At 41.3% G+C, this 15,555-nt stretch overlaps 1 protein-coding gene across 10 annotated transcripts in view; it reads left to right on the top strand.

Annotated features, from left to right (window-relative positions):
- OPCML (opioid binding protein/cell adhesion molecule like) overlaps positions 1 to 15,555 on the top strand; it is a 1,344,396-nt gene that overhangs the window by 1,206,651 nt on the left and 122,190 nt on the right. The window lies entirely within an intron of this gene.

The following is a 15,555-nucleotide window of genomic DNA, read 5'->3' on the forward strand; positions in this document are numbered from 1 at the left end:
AAAGAAAAGATTGATAGATTTGACAATGTTAAAACCTTTTACAATGAAAGAGAGGTTCATAAATGAAATAAAAAAGATAAATAGCAATTAGAAGATAAAATCCTCAATATCTATAATAAAAAATGAATCATATACAAAATTCTTATAAATCTAATAAAAAAGACAATCGAAGAGAAGAAAATGGGTAAATAGGAACTACATGGTAGAACAATGTAAACAGATAATAAATATAAAAAGATGATTTGCTTCACTAGAAATCCAGTCATTACCAATTATGACAAGGAGATATTTTAAAGCAATGGAATTTGCAAAATTTAAGGAGATAACATTTGATTTTGGTGAGGATTAAAGTGGCGGGCATCCTTACAAAGCACAGGTGCCCATGCAAGGTTGTTAGTTCAAAATAGGCCAATTTGCAGTATTGATCAAATTTTGAGCATTTCTAAGAACCTTTTCTAAAGAAATTCTTTTTTTTTTTTTAATTTTATTTTATTAAATTTATTGGGGTGACAATTGTTAGTAAAATTACATAGATTTCAGGTGTACAATTCTGTATTACATCATCTATAAATCCCATTGTGTGTTCATCACCCAGAGTCAGTTCTCCTTCCATCACCATATATTCGATCCCCGTTACCCTCATCTCCCATCCCCCCACCCCCCTTACCCTCTGGCAACCACTAAACTATTGTCTGTGTCTATGAGTTTCTGTTTCTCATTTGTTTGTCTTGTTCTTTTGTTGTTTTTGCAATATGATCAAATAGAGCTGTAGAGGTCTGTTCATGGCAATGTACTTAATTGTTCATGGCAATGTACTTAATTGAGACACATTAGAAACAACCTAAATACTCATTTAGAGGGGACCGTTTAAAGAAATGATGGTATATTTTCTTATGCAGCCAATAAAAAGAATAAGGAACAAGACGTTTAATTTACCAAGTCTGAGGAAATTTCACTGATATTTTTATTACAATTGACTAAAATTATAAATCCATTAAAAGTAGATTTTTTAAAAAAAATTCAGTCTCTTATCTAAGATTATGGTATATAACCTTTATTAAAATTTTCTCTTGTCTCTTGGTAAAACGTTATAGTTTTCTGGCGTGGGAGTCATATAGAAGTCTTACCCTTTTGTAAGTTATTTCTAGGTGTTTAACTTTATTTGTTGCAATTGTGAAAAAAATATTTTTTATCTTTACCTTTACTGTTATTAATGACATTATTTAAGAAAGTTACTATTTTTTGTATTTACTTTGTCTTCAACAATATTAATAAATTTTCTTATTAGTTAAAAAAAGAAAAAGAAATACAGACATGGGCAGGTATGTCGTGAAAAAGTAACAGACTAACAAGTGTATTATTATCCTGTTAACATAAAATAAAAAGACTAATGTGTGTATCTACATGCTTCTGTATGTGTAACTGCACAGAAAATGTAATATTAAGTTGTACCACAAATTGTGAACCAGGCTTTCCTGTGGGGAGGAAGTAGTTGTGCATAGTGATGACTTTTACATCTTACACACCACCCTTCTTCACTGTTTGAATCTTTTACCAATGGATCTACTCATCTATTAACTGTATAAGAGGGAATAAAGAAGAAAACATAGGTCCCCATATACAGTTAATTTATTATTTTAGAGGAATTTACTCTGTATAGAGTTAATTTGGAAAGACCTATGGAAAGACAAATCATGGAAAGTATCCATGATTTGTTTATTTTCCCAGAAAAAAAGTTAGGTAAGCAAAGAGCCATCAAATCAAGAAATAAGTAATGAAAATAGAGTTATCTGACTAAGGGAAAAATCTATTTATTCATTCATTAATTTAACAATTAAGTGTAGAGCAACCTTCTAAGCACTGGAGATACAGTAATGAAAAAAGCGAAGTTCTTGCCCTCATAGAGCTTAAATTCTACTGGCCCGTGGGGTCTAGGGTGGGAGTCAGGCAATGAAGAAGTATATATATAATGTCAGATGGTGCAGAGCCCTCCGATAAAAACATAAGCAAGCTAAGGAGGCTGAGTGTCCCATGGTAGGGATTTGTGATTTCATGTGAGGAGGTCAGCAAAGGCCCCACTTCTGAGCAGAGACCTGAAGGAGGAAGCAAGCAGCTTCTGGAAGAAAACCTTTCCAGACAACAGCAAGTGCAGAGGCCTTGAAAGGGGTACCTTCTTCATGTGTTGGAAATGCAAAGCAGGATAGAGTGGTAGGAGTTCAGGGAAATGAGAGGGAGATTGGGAAAATAATGAAATGCATTTTGTTTATGTGCTGAATGATTTACATAAATTACATAAATTATTTAATCTTCGAAACTCCAGGGAGTTGATAATAATATTTCCATGTTCAGGATGAAGAAATTGAATCTCAAAGCAGTTAAGAAACTTGCCCCAGGCTACATGGCTTTTAGTGGCAGAGCTATATTTGAATCTAGCTCTCTTTGAATTTGGGAAATATGCCCAGTTCTAGAACAATGGGACCCAAGCCTATCCGCATTTCAGAAACTGTGGAATCAGAATCCACAGGAGAGGGGTCCAATAATCTGTATTTTTAGAAATTTATTTAAATTATATAGATATCAGTCAAGTTTGGGAACTAAGTGTCTAGTCTAAGCTTGCCCTTTGCAGATGGGAAATGGACATCCTCAAAGGTTGAATGGTTCAGGAGCTACTCCACCATGTGGCAGAATAGGGCTTCCAGGCAGACGCCCTGACTCTCAAAGCTTTTTCAGACTTTGAAGTTCAGTAGAGCAGGCCTTCTCAAAGGGTCTGGTTAAACCACAGAGGCTGTGCAGCACACCTGGGGTGGGCTCTGTGATTCAGCAGCTTTAGCCAGCTCCCTAAGGGCACCAGGGCTGCTGCTCAGAGACTACACTCTAAGTAGCAAGAATGTAGTTTCCTGAAGAGTTTGTTAGAGCTGCCTGGGCTTCAGGCCTAGGCTTACAGATCGAAAGCTAAGTGCTTTCATTCAAGCATGTGACAATGACCCTAAAATACAAGTTTTGTGCCCAGTGATAGAAAATGGTGTTTGTGTGTGTGATAATGTTGGGAAAAGAGATGGTGGTGAAGGGGACAAAATGGGAGGGGAAGGAAATGAACTGATGCCGGTTCATGAGATCCCCAAAGCTCAACTCCTAGGATATATTTACACAGAAATTGTGAGGAGAAATTTGAGGCAATTATGAAGGTAGCTCAAGTCAAACATCCCAAAGTTCTTGCTTCATTGAGCTGGATAAGTGGATATTTTTTAACTTGATTAATCCAGAAAATTGATATGATTATAGGGGAAGTTCTTTAATTAGTTCCTGTACTAGCCCCATTGGACAGACCTTGCAGCAGCATGTGTGGAGAATGCCCATGGTCTTGTGGAAACTGGGGCCTCTTTTCCGGAGGTCTGGGCATTTTGCCAACTTCCCTACCCCAGTTCTTCCTGTAGTGCCATAATCAGGGACAATTCTAGCTGCAAACTTGAGCACTGCTTCCCAGCAAAACCTAATTATCCAGGCCTGACCACTGACCACATTCTCTCTGTGGAAATTCATTTTACTGCCATGAATTACGTGTTGGCATACAAGATGGGTCAGGTAGATTAAGATATATTATCTTGATTGTTGAATGCCCATTCTTTCTTCCCTTCCAGAGAGATTAGGATGCAATGCAATTTAAGTTGTGTTCTTGTGAGCATCGTGGCAGAAGAACCTGCTCTCAGGGCCCCTAACAAGGAGGCTCTGGCCAGGAAGCAAAACTGACTGCATTATTTAAATGTTATAAATCATCATCTCTTGTCCAGTGCCACTGGCTCCTGGCTCAGGAAGACTGATGGGCAGAGATCACCTTCAACCCTGAACACCCAGCCTCCCTGGGCTCTCCTGGGTTGGGCTCAAATTCCCAGATAGGCTGAGGTTTTTGATTTCACAGCTGGTTTAGGACAGTCTGCTAGGCAGCTTTAGGAGAGGGGGTGTGGGAGTGGCACAGTTATGGGACCAGAGGTCTGACTCACTGTTTCTCCTTTGGTTCACTTAGTGTCCTGGTGTATGCCATTAATCTCACTCAGCCCTATTGCCCATCTATAAAATAGGATAAATAATCCTACCTAATTTCATGGGCTTTTGTTTAATTACTGAGATGCTTTGTTTATCCATCATCTGAAAGGAGCTAATCACATCTCAATAAAGCCCCAAAGCAATTTTTAAATTTTCAATAATTGCTATGGAAATTTTTCTAAGGGATTCTTTCTAAGAGAAATCTTTCTCTTCCTTCCCTTCTTAAGCATGGTATATTTGATATTTTTAACCTTGTTTTAATGACTCAAGGTCATTATGTGAACAGTGCTTATTGAACGGTGCTGAGTTTCGGTGATACTCTATGGAACTATTGAAGGGCATGGTTATTTGCTCCTGTGCAATACAGCCCCCAGTTGCTATGCTTTTGAGTTCCTGTGTCTGCTTTTTATAGTTTTTCCTTATTCTTCCTGTTGTCAGGATACCGGTCATCAAATTTTGCTGCTGAAATTTTTATTTATCTTTAGTCCACATCCGTCTTCTTCCCAAAGTCCCTGCCCGTTCTACCTCAGCACATCTCAGCTTCTGTATTGGCAATGGTTCTCAAAGTGTGACTCATTGATCCTACGATTCATGGGTCCCCAAGACCCTTTCAGGGGGTCTGTGAGGTCAACACTATTTTCATAGTGGGTCATAGTAAGACATCATTTGCTTTTTCCAATATGCTGTCAAAAGTTTGAAAAATGCTGCGTTATCAGAATCTACCAACTGTTACCCCTTATCCAGATATATGCCCCTTAACTACATTGTGGTCAAGGACAGACTACATATACATTGATGGTACCAATGGAGCTGAAACATCCCCTTCACCTAGTGATGCCATAGCCATCGTCACGTCTTAGCACAATGCACTACTCACGTGTTTGTGGTGATGCTCGTGTAAACAAACCTGCTGCCAGTCGTGTAAAAGTAGAGGCTGTACAATTATGGACAGTACGTAATACTTGATAATGACAATAAGTGACTATGTTACTGGCTTATGTGTTTACTATACTATACCTTTATTGTTGTTTTAGAGTGGACTCTTTCCATTTATGAGAAAAGAGTTGCTGTAAAGCAGTATGCTTAATGCAATGCCAGCAGCAGTTTCATACCTCTCATGTTTACCACCTCTCTTGATTGTATCATTTTCTCTTGTGCTTGATTTAATCTCAGGTTGTTCTGTACAGTAACCTGCTGCACAGGCTTGTAGCCTAGGAGCAATAGTCTGTATACCATACAGCCTAGGTGTGCAGTGGGCTATACCATCTAGGTGCGTGTGCTTGCACTCTGTGATGTTCACACACAGATGAAGGTGCCTAACAATGCATTTCTAAGAACATCCCTATGGTTAAGGGGCACGTGACTATATCATTGCTGCCTCCGAGCCTCACCACAACAATGCAAGGCTAACTGATAAGGAGTTACCCTCAGCACCTTGTTGCAGGAGAAACTGAAGCATAATTAAATTGCAAGTCTAGATTAGAATTCACATTTTCTAGCGCCCGGTCAGGGTGTGTTACACTTTAGTTAGCCTTGGGAATGGGATGTACAAAGATTTATGCAACTTTTGTCTGACCTGAGTGTAAGTCAGGTCTGAGTGGGCTCCGGAGGTGCTCTCTACTGAGTCTTGCATGGTCTTTGACACATAGATTGTACGTCATCTATCTTTGTTCTGTTGAAATACCCCTTTCTACTCAACACCACCAACCCCATATCCTCAGGTATCATTTCCTTACTCCCTTTAGGCCTCTGCTTAAATATGACCTTACCAGAGAGGCTTTTTCTGACCACCTAGGATAGAATAGCCCTTTTCCCATAGCTCTCCACCCTCTCAGTCTAATTTGTTTGTTTTCCCTGCATCATTGACACATCAATTTGTTGACCAGCTCTCCTCACTGGAATCGAAACACTTAAGTGACCACCCTGTTTCCTGAGTGTCCCATGTTTGCAGCTGTGCCTAGCAGTAAGGAGGGGGTCAGTACTTGTTGAATGAAAGAATGAATGTCTGGAGCTATTTAGGACATTTTTCGGAATCTGAGTGCTTGTCAGATAAGTACTCTCCAAGAGAAGTTCTGGATAACATTATATTGTCTGTTACACATGTGTCACCACACTCATTCCTCTGAGCAACAATGGCAGTGATTGTTCATCCTGCTCTCCAGGGAGGAGAATGTGGGGGTAAGAGCTCCATTACTACCTGACTGACCCTGGTCATGTACCTATTCTGAGCCTCAGTTTCTTAAATTACTGCAAGAGTGTTTTGGGGTGCTTTCACTAGTAAGAAGTCTCTGAAACTGGTATCAGTTTTTGTTTGTTTGTTTGTTTGTTTGTTTTTTAAAGCAATCATCTGCTTCTTTTTTTTTTTTAAAGATTTTATTGGGGAAGGGGAACAGGACTTTATTGGGGAACAATGTGTACTTCCAGGCCTTTTTTTTTGAAGTCAAGTTGTTGTCCTTTCGATCTTAGTTGTGGAGGGTGCCATTCAGCTTCAAGTTGTTGTCCTTTCAGTCTTAGTTGTGGAGGGCGCAGCTCAGCTCCAGGTCCGGTTGCCGTTTTCTAGTTGCAGGGGGCGCAACCCACCATCCCTTGCGGGAGTCAAACTGGCAACCTTGTGGTTGAGAAGACGCACTCCAACCAACTGAGCCATCCGGGAGCTCAGCGGCAGCTCAGCTCAAGGTGCCATGTTCAATCATAGTTGCAGGGGGCGCTGCCCACCATCCCTTGCGGGACTCGAGGAATCAAACTGGCAACCTTGTGGTTGAGAGCCCACTGGCCCATGTGGGAATCAAACTGGCAGCCTTCGGAGTTAGGAGCAATGAGCTCTAACCGCCTGAGCCACCGGGCCGGCCCTGGTATCAGTTTTATTGGGAGTTCTCTTGGAAACAACAGCCCTATGAGGGTGAGTAAACTTGTCAGGGGGCTGAAGAAGTTGAACTGAACAGTAGCTGTAACAGAAGCCTGGGTCCATCCTACAGGGCACTCTGGTGCTGAGATGGCCTTTGGAATTGTCCCTGCTCAAGGAAGGATCCCAGCCTCTGCAATAACAAGTCACTGAATGCATGCTACCTTGGGATGGGGCACATCATTGGGCAGGGCTGTCACCACCCCAACTCCCTGAGGGAACTCAGCAGACAGCACTCCAGTCAGCTGGAGAGATGAGTGTTTCGGTCCAGAGGAGGGAATCTGGGTGGGCCTGCCACGGCCGCACCAGAGAATGTAGAACAAGGAAATGCACGGCAAGTGCTTCTCCACAGGAATTACTGGACACATTTTTGGTTATTATTGTTGTTCTGACAGTTTCTTCACAGTCCTTATTACTGTCTGATGTTATGTTTGTTATTTATTGGTTATCTCTTTACTATTACTCCACTAGAAGACAGGGATTTTACATCATTTGTGGCAGTATTGTCAGTAATTAATCAGTCCCTGGCACATAGTAGGCACTCAATAAATACCTTCTGAAGGAATGAATCCTTTTAAGTCATTCATAAAATCATTTAAAATGATTTATAAAATGATTCATTCTATTTGTGTGTGTGTGTACAGATTTACTCAACAACTATAGTGTAAGATTATTAATATCAGGAGATGTGTCTTACACCTCTTGTTATTATCTTCGTTACCTGTCAGAAGTGACCATTCCTTTGGATGGTATTCAAGGCCTTTCCAATCTGGGCCAGCCCTCTCCCAGTCTCATCTCTGCTCCTGTGCTTTTCAGAGCAGTCTGACTCCCTTCTGTCTCTGCAACTTGAGCAGGAAACCATTTCTGCCCGGAATGCTGTTCCTGAACTTCTTGGCTGTGCTGTTTCCTCTTCATTCTCTAGGTCTCAGCTCCAGTCTCATTTCCTCCTGGGAACCCTGCACACCAATCTGGTTCTGTGCCTCCTGTCTGCTCCCACGCACCCTCAGTTTGCCCCTGGAGGCACTTATAACACTCCTTGTTTTAATCATCTTCATGACCCTAAGATGCCAACTAGAATTGTTTTATATGTCAATATTTCTGCTGCCTCACACATGCATTGGTGGGCTAATTATTGTGATTAATATGCTCTTATATAACCATATATAACTTATAAAAATTCGTTTTATAAAAAGTATTATTTAAATCTTTAACTGGACTATGTTGAACAATACAAAAATAGTACCACAAATTCATTTGGTAACTTTCCTCTGTCAAGTTCAAAGCGCTTTACATCCTCACTATTGTTCTATCCTCCACATTTGATGAGTTGGGTGAATTATGTTGCTTTGTGATGGACGTAAGTTGGGTCTCCACCCTTACCACCCTCTACATGCAACACGGGTAGAATCATTTATCATTTGTTGAATAAATGGATGAATAATGTGGTTATGGTCTAACTGGGAAGACATAAAGTCCTTCCAGCTATAGTTTCTATTGCTACTGACAACAATACTCTTGAAAATGAGCAAGATGCATCATGAGGATTTTAGATTTCACACACATAATTTTCTTGTAATTAAAGTACAGAAACCCCTAAACTAATTGACTAAAAATAAATTTAAAATTTTTCAGCCTAGTATGAGCTCTCCTTCCTTAAGACACCTTTAGCAATTATTAGAATTCTAATTGTTGAATTCACACAGCTTTGGACTTGTGTTCTGACCTGCTACTTGAATCTTTCATTGTTATTTAATATCATATATGTTTATGTATTGTTTCATTTTATTGCACTGTGTTCTGCTTAACAATGGAAACCTGTTTACTTCTAACTGCAATTCATAAAACGCACAGGAGTTCCTCTGAATCTCTAGGTGCCTCTGTGAGCAATAGAGAAAGAGGTAGGGAACAAGGGAAAGAGAGGGAATGGATGGCTATCAAAATGAGCCCTGGACTACAATCCTGGGTTGCTACACATCCCCACCCCAACCCCAAAAGAGCAGCTCAGTTTTTATAACTTGGTGAATTTTCAGTGTAAAATTTCATTGGCAGAGTGGATTCTGCCACTTAAAAACAGGTTTGATAGCCACTAATCACTAATATATCTGATTTGTTATATCATCTGATGTTGGTTCTTTCCCCACTAAAATGTAAGCTCCATGAGGGCAGGGTTTCTTGTGAGTATTGTAGGTGATAGTTCATATATAGGCTACATGAATTAATTAATTTGACAAAGAAGCTGTTACACAAAGACGGTCTTCATTAATATCTGATTGGCTTAAGATATTGAAACACAAGAGAACTTCTTTTGAGTTTGGGATGATTTAAATGTAGGGTGACCATATAATGTAATGTTTACACTGAGAGCCTTTCGAAAGTGAAAATTATGATATTCATAGTTACAACAGGTCAACAGATGTAAACAACGACTGCCTCTGGCAGAATAGGACAAGAGTTTGCCCTTTTGAGTGACAGACATCTCAAGGGGCTCTTGCATGAGGGCAAATTTTAAATTTCCTTTTTGTCAGAATTTTAGCTCCTTTTTTATCCCCCCTACTAAAAGTGGTTATTACTTGCAGGAAACAATCCAGCTTTAGTCTTGTTACAGATTACTCACTTCTCCCAATGTTTGGGTGTTTAAAGATCAGGGCCACAACCAGAGAGTAACGGTTCCTTAGAGGCCTGAATAGGATATCCTATCAACGGGGCTCGGTGCCTGGCTCTCTGATGCCGAAATGAATATGCTTTCCCTCTAGCAGAGAGAGTAGCTCTTAAATGCCGCTTCTGTTACTGTTCCCCTCCCAAGCCCTTGATAGAGTGCTGTCCATGAGAGTGATACAAGTTATTCTAAGGGCCATGCCAAAGATGAGAAGCACAGAGTTGGGGTCAACCAGCATAACTGACAAGACCTTTCCTCTGGGAACGAGGTGACTCTGAGTTAGAGCACCACCAGCGAGAGCCCAGAAGTTATCTCGTTACACCAGACACTCCAGGCTCCTTTCCCAGCGTTGATGAGTGTGCGATAGAGCACGGATCATCTGCAGTTAACAGGGATGTGTGGTCCTGCACCGAACTTAAGCAGCTCACGGCAAAGTGCAAAGGAGATGCGCATGCCCAGTTACCTCCTTTTCAAAGCTGGCATTAGGGGCATAGGATGTGGATTAGGCCATTTAAGATGCCATTGTGATGTTTTAGGAGAGGGCCTTGGCCTGCAATATATCCATGTTTATGTGGTATAGTCTGTTATAATGGTGTTACACTCTGTTCATAAAATAACAAATATCTCACGGAAGAGGGAGAATCAGATGGTATACTGGCACTGCCCCGGACATGTTTATTCTGTCCTGGGTCAGCACGTCATTAAACTCTACTGGAAAAAATAAGTTGACATTTAGGCTGAAAATCACATTGTTTCTAGGTAGTATTGCATACTGACTGTGTGCAGATGTTACATGTCCCTGCAGTCATGAAGCGATTTATGTGCTGGTGTGGACTCCCCACAATTTAGTCCATCTTGCTTCCCATAGAGCGGCTTGATTGGATGTCAAAGTAGCCCCTTTCTCTTCTCTGCAATGGGCCCCATAGAATTGGCTTCACAAAACCACAGACCCCATTTCATTTAGGGTGGGGGAGGCACTGCCAACCATCCCCAAAGGCCCCGGGTGCTGCTGGCTCCCTCCTATCTGTGCTCTGTCCTCACCCCAGGGCCCCTCCGAGGGGCTGTCACTGTGAGCAGCTAGTGGAAGAGGCAGTGGAGCGTCCCCACCATGGAGGGGCCGCTCTGCAGGATGACGAGGGGCTTTGTGGCGACCGATTAGCTATCAGGCCAGTGAAGCCTGCCCTTGAAAAGCCGGCCTCTGGCTCACTGAGCGTCGGTGTTCACCCTTCCAGATGAGACTTCGAGGATCAAACTTTTAAGCTGAATTCCACCGCTGCTGACCTCTCCAAGGACCTGGCAACAAATGCTGATTTATTCAGACCTTATTTCCAAAAGCAGGTTGTGGCCCGGAGGAAGCTGCGTCTGTAAAGCTAGAGGCAGAAGTGAAAGGTGACTCTCTAGTCAGTTGGGGTCTAAATTTAGAGACCACACAAATGAGACCTGTACGAAACAATGTGCTTAGGAGGATTCAATTCAACAGCTATTCATTGAATGACTTCTTCTATTTGCTAGTCCTGGTGTGTTACACTACCCTTACCTACCAAAAACCAAAGAAATCAACAAACAAAAAACTACCCTGCCTATCACATACTTTGCACAGAGTAGTCACCTTTTCTTGTTAATCATGTGAAAGTGGGAAAGTATTATGAGAAGGCAAAACATGAAAATAGCTGTTGGCTCATGATTACAATTTCCCCGAGGTCATTTAACAGGGCAGAATTTTCCCCTGGAGCCGGAATCCACTAACCAAGAGCCAAAAGTAATTTTCCTCAGAAAGGCAGTGAGAGTGATAACTGACAATGTACTTTCCAGAATTCTCTTACCTTCCCGCCCCATTCACGCCATTCCCCTGTGTTACGTGCTGTCCCAGTTCTGCTGTTGAAATGAGAACATTTCAAAGCCTGCTTCAAATGCGACCCATTCCGTGTCCTGGGTTCCTCTTTTGCACCACTCTCCCCCAACGAAACAGTACCTAACATTGCTTAAATCCTGAGGAGGTGTCTCAACATCCTTGCATTTCTTGTGTTATTTCTTGCTAAATATATATGTAAGGATGAATCGATCAGTCTTATCCTCAGCACTGGACAGTTAGATTATGGAAAACTACAACAGGGCTTTATTAGTGAATGAACTTATTTATTTTTTATATTTTTAACAACTATTTTTGAGGCCCTACTGTGTGTCAGGAATTGCACTAGGCACTGGGAGTGCCACTGTGAAAGAGATGGATGGTCCTTGTGTTCACTGAGAATCCTTATCGTGGGAGATATAGGCAATTAAACAGACATTTACAGTCTGATGCAAGGTTCTCAATCTCAGCACTATTGACACTTGGGGACAGATACATCTTTGTTGTGGGAGACTGTCCTGTGAATGGTAAGGTCTTTAGCGTTATCTCTGACCTCTTCTCCTAGATTTCAGTAGCACCCCCTTCCTGACTGAAAGGGTCTTAACAACAAAAGGGGTCGCCAGACATTACCAAATATCACTTTACTGAGAATTGCTGAAGTAAAGTAATAAACACAGTTTCCTTGGGAGCCTGGAGAAAGAACATTTATGATTCTACGTCAAGGTGTCAGGGCACAGCAGGAAACCGATGGCGCATTCAACTCTGAATAAGTGTAGGCAGGTTTAATAAGGGAATTCTTTATAAGGTATGGAGAGGGTGTAGGGAACCCATGCAGATAGTTCAGTATCCCAAAGCTAATAACAAGAGGATTGTTCTCACCACTAGGCCAGAAGGGTGAGGCCAGGCAGTTACTGCAATAAGAAGGGGAGAGTTGTATGGAAAGGGACTTCAGAGAAACCACTTTCTTTGGTGAAGTGACTTAGGCCTGGGAGGTGCCTGTGCTGGAAAATATATATCTGAGTTCACTTTCCTTCCTTTGATCATCTGCTGGACTTTCGTCTACTGGCCACCCCAACCAGAAGCCAATGGCAAGGAAACCAATTTTCATACTTCACGTAAGTCATGTACTCAGGGAAGCAAGCAGGGCAAAGAAGGTTGACAAGTGTTTCTAGAAGGTTGAAAAGGACATAACTAGTATAACAGGCTTCCCTGAAACAGTAAAATCTAAGTTGAGATCCAAGGAAAAATCAAAGTTACTTATGGCAAAAGAAGGCAAGTGGGTATAGCATATAAATAACACATGTGATTTCTATTGCCTAAAATTCAGTTGTAAGAATTGTTGGTATATTTGTAGTTAATCTGTTGAGCCCCACCAGCCTGGAAAGTGAGAAATTCAATCTAAGTCATATTTTGGGAGACTTTCCTCTTTAGAGTATCCAGAATACTTAGGAAAGGGATCGCTAGTTTTCAGTCCTCAGTGGTAGTGACCATTCAGTCCTAGATGGTAGGAAGAGTTCATTCTTTGAATAAAGGGACAAAAAAGTGCAGAAGGGAGGGAACAGGGGGGACAAGTGGACGATTTTGTTTTTCCAGCTTCATTATCACCCAGTCTGTTACCTATAGGGCATTGATATAGCAAATGAGCAGGTAATCTGGGCTGGTGGGACATACCTTCATAACCAACCTCCCACACACACACCACCATCTTTCCCCAAGTTCACTCACTTCCACCTCTCTGAATCTAGACTCTTTGTTTCCTTGTTTTTTTTCAAAAACGAAAGCCTGGGTGGTCATCATATTCTGGATGCCTAGCAACTGTGCTGGATGACCCATGGCACAAAAGCCATTAACAGTCTGAGGTAAGAAGGTCAAATTCGAGAACTCACAAAGCCTGACGCCTTTGTGGATGGGGATGGGGAACCCCTCTCATTCCATTTCATCCAGTCTTCTACGTCTTTGAGAACAAAACACACCTTACTTAGTTTCTCAGTACACTAGCCTGTCGTGTTACACATTGGGGGGTGGTGATGAACCTATGACAGTTTAGAGGATTTCTGTATGGCATAGAAATCCAGACAGGAGGAGTTATAAAAACAGCCATGGGATGTAAAGTACAGCACAGGGAATATAGACAATAATATTGCAATAACTATGTATGGTGTCATATGGGTAGTAGACTTATTGGGGTGATCACTTTGTAAGTTATATAACTGTCTAACCACTATGTTGTACACCTGAAACTAATATAATATTGGATGTCAACTCTAATAGAACAACTTTTAACAAGTGATACAATAGAGGAACATAGGAAACACAGGGCCAGGGAACCTGGTATGTTACTAAATTGATATACTTTTTTTTGGTACTCATTTTGTAACCCCAGCACATCATAGGAGCACACAAAAAACTCTTTTGATTGTGCTTTTTCATTCTCTACAAATCTACATTAAGTTCTAATGAGACAGGCAGTCCATCCTTTCCACCAAGACTGAAGCACCCAATGTTTGGGGATATAGGTGGAGAGCCCAATAAACTTAGCAGTAAGAGATGCGACCCAAAACTAGAGCTCATAGCCAGTCCTTAATGCATAGTGTAGTCATTGCAGCAGTCCTACAACAGGAAATAAATAGCCAGAAAATTATGCATCATTTATTTGTTTTTACCTATTCATCTGGGGTTGACTCTTTGGAATGAAAACACCAGTGTTTCTTCATCACAGCAGGAGTACTATTTGCATAGGTGGCTGACCAAGGCCCTCCTTCTCCACTGCTCTGTACTTCCATCTCAGGAATTAAACTGGATGCCTCCTCCTGTCCTTCCTGAGTCCTGCTTCCCCATCATCAAATTGGTGTCCTTGCTAATTCGGCAAAGTTAATACCTGATTAATAACTTCTGTGATAGAAGAGTTCCTGGATGAGCTGTAGCCCCATTTACAATCTGCCGGTGATTGAAAAATTATGTTCAGTTCAGTAATAATTGATGGAAATGGTCTCTTCTCTTCTGCAGCTGATTGGCTTTGTAATTGTGATTTAATAATGTAAATATCACTTGTTTTCTTCTCAAGATGAATTGCCTTTTGATTTTAAGCTGAAGGATCTTTGGGCTTTCTTATATCTTTGTCTCTTCTCATGAAATTTTACATGAGATGTATTCCTTATTTTGCTATATTTTTCTTTAAACAAACACACAGACACACACACACACACACACACACACACACACAATTTGAGTCAATGTTTGGAAAGAACACATTATTTTTCCAATTAGCTATTGATTATCAAGTGTTTAGACCTAATGGTTTTTAGAAATAACTCATCCAACCCCTTTATTTTTACCAGTGATAAAACAGGTGGCCCAGACTTGTTAAGTATTTTATTCAAATGTACACAGGGAGAGACTTCTCATGAAACTGGTATAGTGCTATTTCCTATGATGAGGAGAGTTTGAAAAGAATGTCAGTGATATTGTAATTTATTATAAGAAGTGTGTATTTGGTCTTCATCTAATTCCTGGCACAAAGCTCTTAAAACCCTTGGAATTTCCTGTGATGTGGGGAAAGGTATCTTTTCTTATGTTAATGATGTGACTTTTGGAAAGCACCTGAAGATGGGGGCTGATTATCAGGGGAACAAATTGTGTGATCAGAGGGTTGGAGCTTCCAGTCTCCCCAGCCCCCCCCCCCACCTACTAGGAGGGGAGAGGGACTGGAGATTGAAGTTCAATCACCAATGGCCAATGACTTAGTCAATCAGGCCTACATGATGAAAGGTTAATAAAAACCCAAAGGACAACAGGGTTCTGAGAGCTTCTGGGTAGGGGAACGTATGGGTATTTGGGAAGAGTGGAGGTCCTGGAGAGGGTCTGGAAGCTCTATGCCCCTTCCCCACACCTTGCCCTATGCACCTGTCCCAGCTGGCTGTTCCTGAGTTATATCCTTTTATAACAAATCAGTGATCTAGTAAGTAAAATGTTTCCCTGAGTTCTGTGAGCCACTCTAGTGTACTAATCAAACCCAGTGGAGCCATGGGAACCTCTGATCTGTAGCCAGTTGGTCAGAAGCACAGGGCACAACCTGGGCTTGCCATTGGCATCTGACATGGGGCGTAG

Source organism: Rhinolophus sinicus, chromosome 9 (assembly GCF_057876585.1).
Source record: "Rhinolophus sinicus isolate RSI-liver-muscle chromosome 9, RSI-T2T, whole genome shotgun sequence".
NCBI lineage: Eukaryota > Metazoa > Chordata > Mammalia > Chiroptera > Rhinolophidae > Rhinolophus > Rhinolophus sinicus.